The 13,932-nt window shown below is 37.5% G+C and overlaps 1 long non-coding RNA gene across 1 annotated transcript in view; it reads right to left on the bottom strand.

Moving 5' to 3' along the window:
• Nucleotides 1-897: 897 nt before the first annotated feature.
• Nucleotides 898-13,932, bottom strand: part of LOC135329219 (uncharacterized) — a 32,887-nt gene continuing 19,852 nt past the window's right edge. Inside the window, exons 4-6 of the long non-coding RNA XR_010390590.1 lie at nt 7,465-7,570; nt 3,600-3,666; nt 898-1,949 (exon numbers count right to left, since the gene is read on the bottom strand). This is a non-coding gene — a long non-coding RNA (uncharacterized LOC135329219). The remainder of the gene's footprint in view (nt 1,950-3,599; nt 3,667-7,464; nt 7,571-13,932) is intronic.

Below are 13,932 nucleotides of genomic sequence, written 5' to 3'. Positions count from 1 at the left end.
GGGTCGGAGTCGCAGGCTGACAGGGCGGTCCGCTCAGCGGCACCGTCCGGCCCAGCATGAGGCGGGCGCATCCAGGCTATCGCGCAGGACGGGGGCTGCTGGCTCCCTGCAGCTGTCCAAAAAAAAAAAAAAAAGAAAAAAAAGCAAAAAAAAAAAAAAAGCATTATTTTGTTTAGAAAGTTATGACAGGGACAGCTACCAAACCCCCCCCCCAAAAAAAAAAATCCTGAAGAAAAATCATCTGTAAAAGACTAATTTCTTCAGTCTCTCAGGGACTGAAGGTGTTCAAAAGGCACCCGAAAGCATAAATATATTGTTTTTAAAAGGGAATCCTTTTTTTTTAAACAGAAATTTCTACTTTGACTGCTTCATATGTATTACATTTCTCTATTATCCTTATGGTGATCATCACTTAATTTTTTAATTGCATTTTTACTCTTATGTTCTCATTCCATTTGAAAAAAAAAAAAAAAAAAGCACTTTACTATTGACTTGAGTAGTCTTTACTTGGCAGATGCCAAGAGGAGAAAACATTACCCATTTCAGATGTTTCTGATATGAAGTTCTTTTATGTATAGCAAGCTTACACACATAGCTTTTGCTTATTTTTACTTCTTCACAGAATTATAATTTCTGACCGTTTGGAAGAGAGAAGCATAGGAGCAGAAGAGAAGAAAAGGAAACTCTATCCTGGATAGTCAGTCTCTACTACTGCAAGCACCTTATTTAATTCCATAAATTTCTCAACCTTGAGATTAAGCCCAGAGCTGAACATTAGAGCATTCAGTATAGAATCAACAGTAATGACAGAGGATGAAAAACATCCAGAAAGTGTGCCTCAATATAGACCACTAAAAGATAGTATCAACAGCAGAAAACAGAAGCTAATGAAAGCCCTCATTTACAGTATTTTTTTTCCCAAAATATTTCAAAATGCTATACTGGCTCTGGTCATGACCTGACTTCTACTGATTAGTAGTGCTGCTCCAAGTCCTACCCCAAGGCAAGCCAACACCCAAAGCCACAAGAATCAGCTGGTTTGAAAAGTTAACCTCCAACTTTACACCCACATATTCCACCCCACAGTCTATGTGTAACACAGCTCAGCCAGTAACAAGGATCAAGGACTATTTCCATAAAAGACGTTATGTGAACACGTGTGCTTTTCATTCAGTTTGGTTTTATTTCTTTTTTGGTTTTTTTCCCCCTGAAAATATACACAAGGAAAAAGAGTACAGTTAAAAATATATATGCAATGTTTTAATTTGGGTATGTAATCAGCTCTTAAAGCTGTTTCCTCCTTGTTTTGTCAAGGAAGCTGTGGAGAGCACGGACACTTTCCTTTGAGTTTCCACATTGAACTTTTTGATGAGATTTAGGTGGTCAGTTTGCATGCATACTTCTACTGTTGTTCCCAAAGACGGTATTGTACTATTGTACTCTTTCACTGTAGTGAAATTTCCAGAAGAAGAAAAAAAAAAAAAAAACTTGGCAAGGTTGTAGGCTTTCGCCTTTGGAATTCACAAATTTGAGAGTTCTGCCACAGTCAGGACTTAGTCATTTCTACCAAGAAGAATGCTAGACTGGCTAGGCTTTATCCAAGCTAAAGAGATCAGCTCTCTATTCCAAGGCTCAAACAGATATTTCATATACCTTGTAGAAAGTCACACATTAACACTATACCCAAAATACAGTAAAAATACAAAAATATTTCTTGTAATTTAGAAGGAGTTGTGGGCCAATTCCTGTTTATAAGCTATAGATTTCCCATCCTGCACTGGCTGATAACCAGACTCTTAACAACCTCTGTGTCTAGCAGAATCAGCTAAGACGACTGTCTTACCCAAGACCTGGAGAAGAACTTTGTTAAGCCCCGTTTTGGAACTGTTTTCTCTTAAACAAGTTACATAAATTTTTTCCATAAATATGGCTGGTGTTGCAGAAAATACCTGTAATAAAGAAGGAAAACATATCCCACATTTAAAATCTTTACCCAAGAAACCATACTGAATCCTTTTGTACTTAAATCTCTTCTAAAATGTAGATTATTGATTTGATTGCATAAATTCATATCACAGTTCAAATCTTAATAACATACTGTCATAAACATCCATTAGCTATTTAAATGTGCAACCTTTTAGAAATCTGAAATTAGATTCCTTACTAGGCTTTTAGGCAGAATAAGCTTTAATTAGTGTTCTGTTCTATTATTATGCACTAATCATATTAATATAGCTTAATAGATTGACAGTTGTGAAATAGGAAGTTAGAATTCTGCAGTAGTCAACTTTCCATCTTTCCAGTATCCAGCTGGTTTTGTCATAGATCTTAACAGTTGCAAGTAGCATTTCTGTAATAAAATGCGTTTGCTTGCAATTTTTAAACAAAATATGCTGAGTATTGCGACAATTCTGACTGTAGAAGTAGACTAACAGATCCATTCAGGCCAGAGCACAAACTCATGAATGAGTTTGGAAAATGGACTGTAACAGCGAAAATTCGCTATGCATTCACCACCTCCTCCAATTACTGGCAAAATGCAGGAAGTGGGCTGACCCCTACGTTCAAATATTTGCTGTGGTTTCTCCCTTGCTGATCTGATGGTAGGAATTTTAACAGACAATGTGCCTCATTTTTGCTGTGTCATCATGAAGGACCTTCCTAACAAAGTGGTTATATTAAGTAAAATAGCTCCTTCCCATATAAGTATATACTTTAACAGAAACTGTAGAGACCAGACATGGCATCCAGCATTTTGTAAGCTGAAATGCCATATATTTGGTTCTCTTTTTGTGACTGCTGAAGTTTTACTGAACTAACATTTACTAAATTAAATTTATTTTTTGTGCATGATGAATCCTGACCATTTGTGATCGGTCAAAATAATTTGAATTCAAAGATCCCAAGTAATAATGAACAGAAGTACATTACATGTGATTCATTTCAGTTAGCACGCAGGTTACTTGCAAACACAATATATAAATTATTGTTAAAAAATTACAAATCAAACCCCAAATCAAATCTCCAAATCAACCCCCTTAAAAACGCCCAGACTGCTGAAATAGAGGAGACCTGTAAGAGCTATCTATCCTGACCTTCTTTTATGAATACAGTTCAGTCCCAGGGTAGCAGCAGTTTTCTTAGGGAAATTTCTGTGCTGCTTCATTCTATTGCTGTTTTAGAGCAGGTTGTTTTTAAGATTTGTTTGTTTTTAGATATGTTTCTCTGTGTTTGATTAGACCAAAGTTCTAAGACTAAGAGTGACAAATGAAAACATTTTAAGATAAGTTATATCAGGCTCATCTGCCTCATTGTAACATGACAGGTTCTGGATAGAACCGAGATTCAGGTTATAGATTCACACAAGTCTATTCTGCCACAAAATTATCTCGGTATCAGATATTTTTTTAAAATCTATGTCAAGATTTCATTTTCCATCAAAATTAGTGATTAAAGTTGTTACTTACAATTAATTTTCGTTAGAGATGTTTACCGAGCCATTTCGTCAATGTAAGATACGGACTCAATCATTCAGATCATTTTTATCCAGCAAAAAAATTCCTGTTTGAAAGTGACATTACTCATCACTCTGTACTTACTAGAGAAATAAATCGTTATCTATCGGAGCATCACGATCAAACATTCCAGATGTCAGTCCCTCTCCTCCTGCAGCAAGAAGAGTAAGAACAGTTGTATATGAGATGACAGTGCTTTAAACTTATCAATTAACTATTCATATCCCATGGTGTTTAGAATTTCTCTGATAACTGATATGCTTTTTATGCTGACACTGTCATTGTTGCTATAGGTAGCTGCATTATTGGCAGTAATGATGAGAATTGTTAAATTATTTTTTTTTTAATGTGATCGGTCTCTCCTCCCATCATTACGTCTTTTTCATTTCTCCGTTTGAATTAAAAAAATGTTCTTCTAAAGAAAAACTGTTAGTGGTGAACAAGCGCCATTCTTACACTGACCGAGGAAGTATACATTAAGAATAAACTGAAAGAGATGGAGAAAACAGTACCCTTCTCCACACTCTTTCTGCAGGGGAGCCCACACTTTAACCTTCTGCAGGACACTGAGGAACCATAGGGGAAACTTTCCAATATGAAAACAGTTTATGGAGCAAGCAATTACTCTTACCACTGAACTGTATTGTTTTTTCCTCCCAGATCCTCCCTATCTTCTCATCTGAATGGTTTCTTCCCCCAGTGTAAGATTCCTTTTCTATATATTTCTTTCTGTACTTGATACTGTATTACCAGATTCAGCAAGATTTAGCAGATTTATGTCTGGTTTTATTGTCTATAACCACTGTTAAAAAATCAGTTTTACCTAATGGAATAAAATTATAGAATTTTAGAAAAGAAATCACTGCTCTGTATCTTCAACCAGGGAGAAGTTCTGTTACTCTGTTACTGGGTTTTTTTAGCTCCTTCCTTTGCTGCACGTGGTGCTTGCCATGATATTTGACCAGACAGGTAATAGTTTGTTCCACTATGGCAAGTTTTTCCTATTATTTTGGGAACTAAACATACTTTCAATTAAATTAGTTCTTAACTGCATAACGCATTTTCACTTATTGATCCCTGTACTTCTACTCCTCTCTACTGAATATTTTTTAATGTTTCCTATTTCGAAGAAGGATTTTCTTTTCTTATCCAGGCTTCTCACTTCTTCCTACTTTCTCTCTGCTGGCTGGCTGAAGTCTTCGTTGCCTCCAATCTCAGTTTCACATTCAGAGTTTTATCTATCATACTGAGATTCTCCTCTTGGGTGACATCTTTAAAATCTCTCTGTCATCACCACTGTAACTATGATTCATACCTTACTCATTACTTGACTATCGCAACATCTTTTTTTGGCCTTCGTTCTTCCCACTCTCCAGTTAAAGCTATATTTTACTCTTCTTCTCAAGTCTTTCAATTATCTACATCAACTTGGTACTCCTCCCTGACGTCTGCTTCCAACTTCCAACCCTTCTTTCCTTCTTTCCCTTAATATCCTATGCCCTGTCTGCTATCCTTTAATAATCATGCTAATAATCTGTCTTTGTCCTAAAGAGCTTGTGATATAAGCATGAAATATTAGAAGGCAGAAGCAAGAAAGAATGTATGGTGGAACTTATCTCTTACTACAATTATTAGCACTTTAGCTCGGTTTTCTTTAAAACATGTACTGTCTCCTTCCATATGCCTCTGCAGCATATGCATGTTCCCTTGCATGCTTAGATTAGGTTAAACTTAAACTGGTAAATTATTCAGCATACTTCGATCCGTACTTATTTATTTTTCCCTGGATTATCGTAGCGTTAATCTAAGGTTCAGTGGTTTTTGCTCCTTTCCTTATTTGTTATGCAGAATTTAAGACAGGAGTTACTATGTAAATATTATTTTCCTGTGATCTCAACTCTTTGTAAATAATTCCGTTCAAACACAGAAAGTAAAACTGAAGCAGGAACTTAAGTTTGCCTCCATACTAAATATGTTCACTTTAGACCCAGTTCTTTATGCACCAAAGGTATAAGCACATTTATTTAGCAAGCAGATGCAGTGATTTTAGAAGTTACATTACTGCCAGAGCACCCAAGGAAAGTCAGTGTGAATCATGTGCATGTACATCTGTTTTGGTGCAAAGTCCAGTGACTTGGCGTAAGCCGCTTTTGAAGGTGAGTTTAAAGCTAAGCTCCTGGACTTTTCACTGAGGCAATTAAAGGGAAAGTACATGTTCCTCGCTGCTTTGAGAGTGAAATCACGTGGCAAGCAGGTAGAACATACACCAGGAGTCACCAGTACCTCTTCTCCTTTCAGGTGCATTTTCCAGAGCTCATCTGATTACAGTTTTGCACTACTCCAATATCCTTAATGCAAACAGTTTCTTTTCTTATTTGCTTGTACTACGCAGAACACTGCTATGACACGAACAGTTGTAGAAAGCCCCTAATAATTCTTCTTTTTTCCCCTGAAGGAAGAGCAAAATATTTGTCTTTGATACAGGTATCCAAGTTCAATCTATCAAGTAAAAATTTTGAGTTTGGTTTCTAGGGTGTGTAAATCAGAGACTTACTCAAAGCAATTAGCTGAGTAACTATTCAGCTTAAATTGTTTTCTTTCCCTGTTTTCCAGGCTATGACTAAGCCTTACTGTGCCACACCCCAGTCTTTTCCAACATTCATGACTGAAACTTTGAATGGATGCTAGAACTTTTTTGAAGAACAATCACATATTTCATCTCTGGGTCCTATGTTCAAGGTTTTTTTTTAAAAAAAACAAGCACATGTACAGTTGGACTGATGCTTTTCAGGTACCAGTTTTTCCATCACACTTTGATCATCAGCATTCTTATTGAAGTACTTCTCACCATTCCTTATACTGGTCAAGCTTTGTTTTGTGAATCAATACTCACAGTTAGTTCCTATTTAGCTTTTTTTAAAGGAAGACTGTGCTTCTAAAATTGTTATAAACATTTGATAAAATAATTTGCAAAGAAGACATTAAAATAACGCAAAGTAAATGACAGAGGTCAAATGAGGTTTGAAAATGTATGCAGATTTACACTGCTAAGACATGTTAACAAGCTTATTACATGGTAGAAATTGAGGGAAGACCCATCTCAGGCCAAGAGCAAAAAGGCCATAGTTTTCTGATCCTGTGGCCTCAGAAACAACTCCAACAACAACACCATCATACAGTGATACAGCATCACCCCTCAATTTTCCAACACCAGCTCTTTGCAGGGTCATGCTGTGAACCAGATCAGGAGACCTATTCAGTTGTAAAATCATAAAAACACTGCAGGAAATACAAATGGTTTCCTGATCTAGTTCACAGCACATCCCCCACGATATGGAGAAGTGACATGCTGTGATGAAGGAACAGCGACCTTCCGTCGGTACTACCATGGAGAAATCTGCCTGGCATCAAACCACAGTCAGCCCTGATCAAAGAAAGAGAGAAGATGACATCAGTGGGTGAGCTGAGCAATCAGAGAAGAGTAACGAGCTCATTTTAGTTAAGAAAAGGCTGTAGAGAATCTAGAAAAAGACTGTGATTTTCAACTGGATCATGAAACAAGCCAAGCCAGTAGATGTCTGCAAGACTGGAGCGGGAGCAAGTCCCATTTGTTTGGACATGAAGAATGTAAGCAGCAGTAGGAGCAGTAACATTCAAAACCTTGTGTCCTTAGAGAACTGGGGAAAGGAAGTAATTTCAGTAACACCGAAGTATCAACTACAAACACTATTTATCTGAAGAGCAGAGAACAATTTTAAATAAGAAGAGGTTATGGAGCTGTGTTTAGCTGAGAGGTCTGTGTGGGAGAGGGGTGGATACCTTTGGACCTTGTTAATAATTAAGCAGAGGAGTGTGTTAAAGCCTGTGGCACAGATAGAACGGCAGTAAAAATACCGTGACTCATTGAAGTCTGAGGTTAGCAAACAGACAGAAGTAAACAAAATAGTACCTGATAGGTCCATGTGCAGCTAGATCTCTCTCTCTCTTTAGTGAAACTACATCTGAAATGCTTCATTCACTTCTGGAAACATCATGGAAATAATCTGACAGTGAACCTGGAAGAAATAAAAATGAGCACTTCTATTGCTGCATTCAGAGCTGGATGCAAATCCATCAGGTTTCCAAATCTTTTCTATAATACTCACAGTATTCAGCATATTTTCCCAAACAGTTTTTTTTTTCCCTCATAATAACCCCTAAGTCTTGCCAGTAAAAAAACCTTATTTTCTCAGATCATTTCACTCCAAAATGCAGGGAGAGCCAGAATAAAAATCTGGACGTATAGTTTTAAAAAAAGGCAACAGCAAGAAATTCTATGAGCTTCTTTGAAGCCTGCTTTTCAATACATTAGTGTCACCAGATATTTAGCTTTTAACCGAGTTATTCTAAGGGATTTCCCAGTATTTTTTTTTTAATTTCTGCATATCTATATATAATTCCCTTTCTTTTTCCCTCCTGTTGATGGCTTGAGCTAACATTCAGCCTGCTGCTGCATTTGGCTCTAGAGATTGGCAAACAAAATTCACAATCATAAACACAAACCAGCATATATTCAAAAGCTAGTCTCCTGCCAGTTATCTGCCTCTTACAAAGCGCGCACGCACTTGGTGTTTGGGCTCTCGATTTCGACAGTCATAGCTGAAGATCCCAAAGGTCCCAGGGCTATTAGGCAATGAGGAGGGCAGGACACACAAACACACCAAGTGATCAGTGGATCACTGAGGCAGTTCCACCAGAAGCTAAACTAAAAGTTGTTCACGTGTAGACGTGCTTGATTTTTGAGAAATGGTAGTAATCAGTTATTACCTCTTGGCTATTAAAAGACCCACAGATCCTGGAATTACTTAACATAGGACAAGAACAGTTAATTAAAACTAAATCATGGATTTTTTACATCCCTTTTGAATCAGATTACTTGATTCCATTTACTCAGATTACCTAATTCATCTTCATGTAACTACAAATATTTGCTAGAGAACACAGAATGTTTGCTGTTTATCCTGGGGTTTCGGTAATTACAAGTGTTTGTTTAGCATCCAGGCCTGGATTTTCAAATGTATTGTCTAGTTCAATTTACCTTTAATTGATTTCTAATTCATCTAGAAAGAAAAAAAAAATCTTGCCTGTATGCCTGCCATACCTGCCCCTTCTTGGATTTTAGGAGATTACTGGTAGCTAAGTAAAAAATACAGCATGCACTGTCATTGCCTCACGTGTCAGCAGGTTTGTCAATACAAAGAAAGGCCTTTATCACCACATACTTACAGTGAGTTACTTGCACCACTGAAAAAATGGAGTGAAGACAAGGGACTGTTATGTTATCATAGGGTAAATGAGGCTAGATTAACCCTGGGTGTGAGTGTGCTGACATCACCTAATTATTTGGTAGCAGAATTATATGTGCTGTCTTTCCACTTAAGATTTTACAGTTAGATATCTATTACATACTACCATGCTAAAAGACACGTGCTTTGGTGTAAATAAAAGCAAACTAAACCCTTTTTGTTTGACCCAATAAAACTCTGATTGCGACATGCAGTAAAAATGCATCTTTTTCTCAGTAAGGATAAGGCCCCCAGCTTCATTGTAAGAAGGGAAACTGAATCAGGAAGCACCCTGCATGCTGAGGTGTCCCCAGCTACAGAAGTGTATTTTACAGCTGCTTAGACAGTAGCATAGTCTGTTGCAAGCTGCAGCAAGGTCAACGCAGCAGCTCAGCATTGCCGAAAACAGAAAAACCCCATTCCCTCCTCTCAGCCCCTACCCCTTCCTTCAGGCACATGCCCCCCACCACTTACCCACTTTGGTATTTTTAAAACCCTCTAGCAAGTCAAATTTTGACTCACTAACCTACCAAAAAGATTGGATAATTTTCCGCAGGTTAGTGAGTTGAATTGACTCAGCTGGGGACCAACAAAAACCCAAGAGGAGACGAAGGAGAGGGCAGCACCTCAGGACAGGGGAGGAGGAAACAGGAGCTTCCCCTTTTGCAGCTGTGAGCCATTACATAGGTTCAGCTGTTTGTTAAACCACACCTTGGAAGAAGGTGGAAAAGGCGGCTCACTTTGCATGTTTAAAAGTAGATCAAGGAGTGAGTGAAATCAGTCAGAGAATGGATGGTTTTCCATTTGACCAATATCAGTTTTAGTCTTCTTTTCTTCCCCTCCTACTTCTGAGCTCCCTGACTGGGGCAACATCCTTCTTCATAATACACCATTGCCCTTTAGTGTCTTCCTGTTGGTCCTTATAGTCCTTTTTCTTTTTGCACACTTTTTTGTATTAATCGTTTTTTCATCGACTACTAGCAATGTAATTGTACTGGAATTCTTGCTCCTGCTTACTTGAATTTATCATGCCAGCTCTCTAGGGCAAAAACCTTAACACTTCACTTGGTTTTGTTGAGTGCGCCCTGGCCATACAGAAGATACTAAAGATTCTAAGACAGCTTAACAGCTTTTATTTGCTCCTAGCTGGAGAGAAGAAAAAGACTTGAATCAGTCATTACCCAACTAACAATCCCCTGAACTATTTACAGGAAAATATTTATCATTAAATAAATAAAGCTGAATTCCACATTTAAAAAAAATCTAAGTGGTATACTGGGATTGAAGGGTGCTTAATCCAAACCAAATTAATCTCTGATTAAAAATAAAAGATTAATAGAATGCTGATTTTTTTTTTAAACAGTGTAATTCCTAGAAGAGAACAGTGGGAACAAGCAACACTTTTTCATTATTCTTTTCTTCTGTTTCTAGCTCTTACATTAATTTTTTCACTCTAGAAATAGAAACTTTACAGCTGGTATATATATTACACTAGTGATGCTTTGATTTAGAAACGTGCCTACAGATGTTAGATTAATCTAGTCAGATTTTGCTTGCCTTTGAGACCTAGCTACAGTGTTTTCTTTTGGAAGGTATTCACATTTTATTTGGTTCTGTGGCTCAAGAAAGTCTGGGTGTCTTTGCATCAATTACGATTTATTTTGTACTTTTCTCAGAAATCCACTTCTGTCCATAAATTCAGAAGATGTATATTGTACTACTTGGTAATGTACTTTAAAATCAGTTTTACGTTTGTTTGCGAATCTGGTTCCCCTCCTTCTTCCTTCAGTAAAGAATGTCACAGTGTCAAACAGGCTGAGCATAGCAATTTTGTTCACTGAAGGCCTCTAGGTAGAGTTACTCTGTAGTGAACGCCAAACCATACATTAAAAGAAAAGTTTGATAATACAAACCTATAAAAATCTGTACCAAATGTCTGTCTCAATATACATTTATTTGCAGCTTTCTGAATTGATATAGTTGAACTGCATCACATTTCAATGAGAAACAGACTGTACCCAGAGCAGCCTGTACCTGTTACGAGGTTTCTGATAAGCTCCTGGATACCAATGAGATTACTGAGCAAATGTGTTTGGTACAGTAGTATATTACATTATATTGCTTTTCCATTCTTACTCACAAATCATCATAGGGCTAATAAAAATTAGGTAATTCAATTCCAAAGCTTTGTTGCTTCAACAGAATTAAAAGTTACTTTATTAAAATATTTGGGCAAGCAGAATTAAAACTTATTTTTTAAAAATATTCAGGCACCTTAGAAAAAAAACCCCTCACTCATTTGACTAATCACTTGGAGCAATGTGCTAAATACGCTGAGCCATTCTTTTTGTGCAACTCAAGGATCAAGTCTTAGTTCTTGGCAGGCACATGCCTCATGCCAGGCATACTGTAACCCACCACTGTTATTCTTCATAGGAGAGCAAACTGCTCTACAGCAAGTAAAGGGATAGCTCCTTGCAGAGGAGCTGGTGCTACCACAAGAGCTAACCCCAAGGAGGAGTGGGAGTGCACGAGGGTCGCAATAAGAGCCATGAGGCAAGCTGGATGCAACCTGTGTGACTTGTTAACACCGCTTTGGACTCCACATGCTGCATCAGTTTTTACAGGCAGTATTCAGATTTTTGGCTCAGTGGTGGGAAGCTGGTATAAAGAAACGCATTTGTAAAAGGAGAATTTACATACTGCTGCAACGTACCAGATGCAGAGATGTTGTGGAAGAAAAAAAGAAAAAAAAAGAGACCTTCAAATTGCTCTATGTTGACAATGGAGAAATTTGAGTGGAGCCAGTAGGCAGAAGGGCTATAGACACTTTTGTCCTTTAGCAGTATCATGCAACATGTCCATCCCATACCCTTTGAGGACATGGGCAAAACAGCTAGTTTTTGTCTCTTTTTGTCTCTGAGAGAAAAGTATTGTGATTATTTTTGCCTTGCTGGATTCATCAGTGTGTAAGAGAGACAGACCCAGGAAGTCAATTAAAAAAAAAAAGCAGCAAAATTATGTTCTCATCTTCCTCCAATATCATTACCAAATAGTATCAGTGGTCAACACGGTAAAACTACAGCCCATAAGGCAGCTGACAGGAGGTCAGCTCTTGTGCAGGTGGCCTAACAAGTTATAACACCTGTCTCAAGGGTAACATATATAAGTGCATGTATTTCCTGTTTATATTCGCCTCTTATTGACATGCCATTGACAGAAATTACACAAAGATGAAGACAGAAGCAGAGAAGACATAGCACCACTTTATACTAACCTGAGGAGATAGCATTAAATGTAATAAAAGAGCATGACTTTTCAGTAAAAAACGAATAATGACTAACTGCAGCTGCTTAGCGGTAAGAAGTGTAATCATCTAGTGTTAACCAGATTATTCTTCCTATTTGTCAGGAAGCACAGAAACCTAGCACTGCTTACGCTTAAAAGCTTTTCGTCATTATCATAAAATTATTTTTAAGTATTTGGTTCTGCAGAAAACAGTGGAGTTCTCAGGGAACACTGACATGTCACACTCAGTAGTTGTTCGTGTTATTCCTCTAAATATTAGTCAGAGTGAATTTAGTTACTGCAGGTTTTATAAGGGCTGTATTTCAGAAATAAGACCAGCCTTGCTTCACATAAGGCAAAACATGCCCTCAGATCCAACATGAGAAAATGCACGCTGATGTCCTAGTGAATCTGTAAGCACACCTTTTTCAGCCCTGCAGCACCAATGCAAAGCACATCTACAGCGTACCAAAAGAAACTGTCCTATAATGTACTGCTGTAAGCACACTGGCATACTCGCCGCAGCACCCAGTGACTGTACTAAACATAGGAGCTGTAAATGTTCTCTTACTTACAATATATAGCTCCTTTTGGCTGATGTTCACAAGGCTTAACCTGCTTCTTTTCAGAAGCTCACCACTTTTAAATATGCCTCTTTCCAGATGAATTTGTAGCGCTTATCTACCACACAGACTGGGTTTAACCGCAATGTAAGAACTGCAGTTCTTTCTTACTCCTATCTGTATTTTTACTAACGTTTTCCCTGTCCTGGTGCCATAAATGACATGGCCTTTTGCCAAGTTCATAGGACAGAGGTAAAAGTGACTTCTTCTTCCTTATTGCTCGTGCTTGAACACAGAATAGCTGTTGGTACTGTTAAGAAATCAATTGAAAAGTTGTCCATGAGGATAAGCATCTCTTCCTATATGGTAACAGATAAATCAAGGTGCTTCTGAAGCCAGAAAAACTTGCTATTTAAAACGATAGTAAAGAACACACACAGTATGGATTGCAGAGATTTCAGGCCTGATGACAAATTAGGTAGTGAAGTTCGATGTAACGTGATATTTTAAAATAACTTTTTAACATTCACTATATTTACATGACTATTCAGCAAGCTCTATCTGCACAAAATGAAGGTCAGTGCTTACCTAAATTATATTCAGATTTACTGGAAAGCACACCATGACTTTTAGATTTAATGGAACGACTGGAACTCTATCATTTAAAAGTATTTCTCCTTGCATTTGTCTTACCGCATTACAAGAACAAAAGTCATTGATTTCCCTTAAACTTATATTTTTCTTATTCAGAAAACAGGCACAAACAGCAGAATCTGAGCAACGTAGTCAGCAAAACCATTGAAAAAAAAAATAAATTCAGTTTTAGCCAGCCATAAAGTACTGTTCTCCATGAATAGTTTGGTATTACCAGCAGCTAGTTTAAAATAGTAACAGGACAATTGGGCCATCCTCTAAAATGATGATTCTGTCATAACAAAAATATTTGCATGAAGTAAATAGACATTGAGTAACATGAACTTTTGTACCAGTGTTTACATTGCATCAAGCCACGTAAGTGTGTTTGGTTAAAAAATGAAGTGGAGAGACTAGAAAAAGCCTGGACATAAAAAGCCTTGTACTCTTTTTCCATTCTGCCATTGAGAGACAGAAAAGGACAAACACAGTTGTAGTCTTGTTGGCTTGCTTGGAAGAGAAAGAGCTATAAAACATTCAGGAAGCTTACATTTGTAAGAATATCCATTTGTCCTTTGAATACATACAAAAAGACTCGCTTTTACTAAA

This window comes from Dromaius novaehollandiae, chromosome 1 (genome assembly GCF_036370855.1).
Source record: "Dromaius novaehollandiae isolate bDroNov1 chromosome 1, bDroNov1.hap1, whole genome shotgun sequence".
NCBI classification, from domain to species: Eukaryota; Metazoa; Chordata; class Aves; order Casuariiformes; family Dromaiidae; genus Dromaius; species Dromaius novaehollandiae.
This window is presented reverse-complemented; position numbering and strand designations above follow the sequence as displayed.